General features: G+C 32.5%; 1 long non-coding RNA gene across 1 annotated transcript in view; it reads right to left on the bottom strand.

Moving 5' to 3' along the window:
- Positions 1-5,653, bottom strand: part of LOC107738556 (uncharacterized) — a 16,312-nt gene that overhangs the window by 1,110 nt on the left and 9,549 nt on the right. The window contains exon 2 of the long non-coding RNA XR_001639901.1: positions 3,076-3,079. This is a non-coding gene — a long non-coding RNA (uncharacterized LOC107738556). The remainder of the gene's footprint in view (positions 1-3,075; positions 3,080-5,653) is intronic.

Raw genomic sequence — 5,653 nt, 5'->3', positions numbered from 1 at the left:
TTTACCCTTGATTATTTGCATTTTATTTATGTATGTATGTATGTATGTATGTATGTATGTATGTATGTATGTATGTATGTATGTATGTATGTATGTATTCATTTATTTATAAATATTTATATATTAATTATATATTTTTTCATAAGCATTTTGATATATATTTATATATTATAAAAATATATAATATTAATATTTTATATAATATTTAATATTATTACGTTTTTTTTAAAGGCATTTTATATTAATTTACATTCACTTAAATTGAAAGAATGCCAATATAGTTATCATGAGATTATGTTTGCATATTTAAACTATACGTTAGAGCTCAAGGAGTAATGCAAGCATGACCAAAAAAGTATTTGTTCATGTATAGGTCGTGCATACTTCCATAACTTTCATAACATTCAGACATAAGAGTAATTCAGCCGTCCACCTTTTGAATAAAAACATATAATATTGTTTATTATATAACTTTCATTTCATAAGACAGAAATGTCAGTTGGTTTATATTGGTAACGAGGGAGACACAGGTGGATCAACTTAAACTATAACGAGGTAACAAGATGGGAGGGGCAAGACAATAGACAGGAGAGAGCACATGGCGACAGACAAACACAACACAAGCCATGTGCTCCCAGAACACAGTCATCTGGTGGCCCTCCTGGGCACACCCGCTGCAGACTGCGACAAGCATGACCAAAAAAGTATTTGTTCATGTATAGGTCATCCATACTTCCATAACTTTCATAACATTCAGACATAAGAGTAATTCAGCCGTCCACCTTTTGAATAAAAACATATAATATTGTTTATTATATAACTTTCATTTCATAAGACAGAAATGTCAGTTGGTTTATATTGGTGTTCTCTTTACGGTCAGTGTTTTGTGTTCTCCTGTACTCAACAGAGGGCAGCATTGCTTCATTTTGATCCATTTCGTCAGAACTTTTCTTCATTTAACTCAATGTACTGTAGTACTGTACGCGCAGTGCATATATTTTAACCCATGTTCAAAGTGCATTTAATACATTTGTTTGCATTTAATACAACTGTGCTCTTTTGTAAATGCAGAATATACTGTATTTGTTTATGTTACAGTGATTTATAGGTTTTGGTGGATGTTAATCCATAACAATGTCAACGTCTAATTATTTCAGGTGCAATCTTTGTTTAAATGTCACATCAAGAGTATATTAGTACCTAACACGGTTAGTGGTTATAATATAAAGTTCGGAATGTGTCTAATGTGGTTTAAAGGAGATCCTTTTTAAATTTGTGGTTTCACAGTAAACAATAACTGTGTAACTACAGTGTTTTGGCGGTAGCTATTATGAATATGGTCATTTTTTGTGCAGCGCTCACTCATTGGACCTGCTTAATCATAACCACATCCACAAACATCTGCATGCCCACTCCTACGCTCACCTCATGACCTGAGCCAGAGTTCACGCTGAAGATCTTCAGCTCTTCAACCTCAGCTAGAATGATGTTCCCTAACATTAGTCATTTAATTGGTGCTTGTTATCAAGGTCAGTTACTGATATCACATCTGGTGCATCTTCATGTCATGAAGATGTTCAAATGTGAATGAAATTTCAAAACTAGGGGAAGCATTTCAGTAAATAATGATTCATATTTGGGTTTCTCAAACGTAAAGCTATTGTATGACTTCAGAAGACTGAATATAATGCACAAGTCATATAAACTACTTTCCTGATGCTTTTTTGTCATTTTAGGATCTCAGCAACATCAGTGAATGTTCATTTTTGTTGTGTGGAGAAGAGAGCAATGTGAACAGTATTCAAATTAATCCAAAGATTTGTAACAATATGAGGTGAGAAAATGCATTGCCGTTTTCCTTTAATGAAAGCTATGAAATATATAAACTGTTTTTTACTGTTTAAAAGTTTTTTGGTTTTTTTTCGGTTGTTTTGTTTATTTTTTTAAAATAAATTAATACTTTTATTCATCAAGGATGCATTAAATTGTTCAAAAGTGTCAGTAAAGACATTTACAACGTTACAAAAAAAATTATATTTCAAATAAATGCTGTTCTTTTGAACCTTCTATTCATCTAAGAATCCTGCAAATAAAAATATATCACAGTTTCCACAAAAATAGGAAGCAGCACAACTGCTTTCAACATTGATTATAATATCAGCATTAATGTTTTAGAAAGAAGTCTCTTCTGGTCACCAAGGTTGCATTTTTTTTATTTTATCAAATATACAGTAAAACAGTAATATTGTGAAATATTATTACAAACAACTGTTTTCTATTTGAATTCATGGTTTCCATGAAAATATGAAGCAGCACAACTGTTTTCAACATTGATAATAATCAGAAATGTTGCCTGAGGGGCAAATCAGCATATTAGAATGATTTCTGAAGGATCATGTGACACTGAAGACTGGAGTAATGATGCTGAGAATTCAGCTTTGATCACAGAAATAAATTACAGTTTAACAGATATTCACATAGAAAGCAGGTATTTTGAATTAAAATAATATTTCAAATTTTTACTGTTTTTTTTTAATCAAATAAATTCAGTCTTGGTGAGCATAAGAACATTAAAAAATCTTACCCACCTCAAACTTTTGAGCAGTGCTGTATTTCTGAAAAGCAACATTAATTTCTCACACACAGTCAGGAAGAGAACACCATCAAATATCACACAAAACTTCCCACCTGTGACCGAACGTGGTAGGAAAACACACGCATTCTCCATAATAAGCGTATTGTTTGGCTAACAGTTATTCTTTATGGACACAATGGGCAAAACTCCCAACTTCTGCTGCTCAGACGCAGTGTCTTAGTTTGCATCTTCAGAAACCCGAAACCTCACTGCTCTTATTGTCTTTCTAAACAAAATCATCTGGCAGCTCTCCCAAAGCCCTCTGGCCGCAGACACCTGCCTGTGGTCCTGAGCGGGACGTGTGTGTACAGTGCCACTGCGGGATTCAAGCTTCTGCATGTTAGCGGCCCATTCAGGAGATGTACTTTCCCTCGGCTATTTTAATAATGTATTCATCAGCAACACTTGAAAGCGATGACAGCACGCCCTGATGTGTTTACACACCTTGCCCACATTGCGTGTCCCAGGATGCATTGGGACGTGTGGGTTTGGATACAATGGATGCTTGTCTTTTTGTTTTAGAGTCCAGCATGTCCTCCTCACGTCTCGGAGATTGGCAGCTTTTTCTTTTCTTCTGTCGGTGTAAAAACGCGCTTGCCCTCACATGTCGGCCTGTAAATCCTCGGATGGGTTGCATCACATGCAGCGGTGATTATATCCTTGCCTTTCATTCAGATCTTCCCTTTCAACCTTTTGCAAAAAGATAATTCTGGACTGAGTGTAGAAACCGTGTGTGATGGAATGGAGCGACTACGTTCAGTTGCATTAGCCTGACACTTTCTAATTGTGCTTTTTCTTTTTTTGGAGGTGACCTGTGACGTGCCTATTTTGCTTTTTTTCTAATTTAATACAGTCTATTGCAAATTATATGATCAGCATAACAATTGTATCACTTTTAGGTAAACATGTGGAGGAATCCTAATTTTGACTTTTTTGATTTGAGTGGATGTTCATTTTTGTCACACCCCAGGTTCACATTCTAATGTGAACCAGTGTTATATTCATACCATTGTGATATTATTAGGGTTTTTATTAATATTTTGAATTAGTTTTTGTTTTTAGATTTTCTGTTTTCATTTTAATTATTAATAATTTGTGATATATGCTTTGGTCATTTTTATTAGTTTTTTTTTTTTTTTTTTAAATGTCTATGTTTTTTAGTCATTTTTATTTCAGTTGTTTTACTACATTAGGTTAAACTAAATACAAATGAGAAATATTGTCTTGGCAACTAGCTGAAATTAATTTTATTATAATAAATTATATAATATTATAATATAATGTTACTTCACTTAAAGTTTATTTTATTTCAATTGACTATTTAAAAAAAAAATAGTTTTAGTAATCTATAATAACCCTGATGTAAACTAACAACTTGTTTATATATTAAGATATAGTCCTGGTTTAATTTTTTTTATTTATTTATCTTTGATCAAAAAGTACTTTAGTCATTTTTATTTATTTATTTAAGTTTTTGTTTATTTTAGTACATCAATTTAAACTAAATGAAAATGAGAAATGTTGCCTTGGCAACTAGCTGAAATATATATATATATTTTTAATAATAATACATTTTTATAATATTATAATATATTGGGCCATTTTTTTTTATTCTATTTTATTTCAGTTAACATTTATTTTATTTCTAGTAACATTTTTTCAACGCTTTTATTTTTAGTCAGTTATAATAACCCTGATCTGAACTGAAAACTTGTTTATTTATTAGTACATATTCTTGCCGTTTCTTTATTTTAAAAATAAATACTATAAAAAAGAAGGTAATTCTATGGTAATTCAAAGTGCTTCATATAAAAGATTCATAATAAACTGTAACAAATAAAAATAATTACAAGTTATAAAATTTGTTTAAAAAATGTAATGTTTTTTTTTTTTTTTTTGGAAATATTGTTTTAATTGATAATCAGTTTATATGTTTTTTCCTGTGTCCCTAGAACTAGCACAAGCCTCAGTGGCATCATCCTCTAGGAAGTGACATCATTGTGGTGGGAAAACAGCAGCACAAACATCTAGCACAAGTATTATAAATTGTTCCGTAGGAAAGGAAAGACATGCATTCAAAGTCTAATGAGGATCCTTAATTTGAAAAGATATCAACCACTGGATAATGGCAGCTGTTTCACATCTGAAAGTTTGCATTAATGCACTGCGCAACCAAATTACGTGTTTGATGCCTTTAAATTTGCAGGCGCTGATTGTTGCCCCCTAAAAATGTCTCTGAACACTTCAGATCTTTCGCTGACAGTTAAGTGTGGCCATAAAGTTGTCAAAACATTGAGTTGGAGGTCTTTAAATACAGAGCAGATGCAGTAATTATGGTATAAGTAGGGAGCGTCTCACAGTAGCAAAGCCCACAACACAGCTGAGACATCAAACACCGCCGCGAATCCATCTTAGACTGAATGAAAGAGAAATGCAGAGTTGCTGATAGACAGATCAGTCATGCATTTCAGCCTGATGTTCTTAATGCATGTTAGCAGTTTATTAAAGGGAGAGTTCGCCAGATCCTTAATGCTTACTGGATGAGCTGCCTTCAAAGCCACTGTAAATCTTTAAATACAGAGCAGATGCAGTAATTATGGTATAAGTAGGGAGCGTCTCACAGTAGCAAAGCCCACAACACAGCTGAGACATCAAACACCGCCGCGAATCCATCTTAGACTGAATGAAAGAGAAATGCAGAGTTGCTGATAGACAGATCAGTCATGCATTTCAGCCTGATGTTCTTAATGCATGTTAGCAGTTTATTAAAGGGAGAGTTCGCCAGATCCTTAATGCTTACTGGATGAGCTGCCTTCAAAGCCACTGTAAAATGTCAATAAACAGATTACAATTAGTCCAGTTAACTGTATTACTTGGTGATAAAAAACATTTATATATCAAAAAACATTTATATTTTATTCTGGTCATATATTTCACATTTCACCACATTTTAAATATACAAAAAAAAATATATATAATAATATATATATACACATGCATATATACATACAGTATATA

This window comes from Sinocyclocheilus rhinocerous, unplaced genomic scaffold (genome assembly GCF_001515625.1).
Source record: "Sinocyclocheilus rhinocerous isolate Xijiao unplaced genomic scaffold, SAMN03320098_v1.1 scaffold2419, whole genome shotgun sequence".
In the NCBI taxonomy this organism is placed as follows: Eukaryota; Metazoa; Chordata; class Actinopteri; order Cypriniformes; family Cyprinidae; genus Sinocyclocheilus; species Sinocyclocheilus rhinocerous.
The sequence above is the reverse complement of the archived record's forward strand: the minus strand, read 5'-3'. Positions and strand labels throughout refer to the sequence as shown.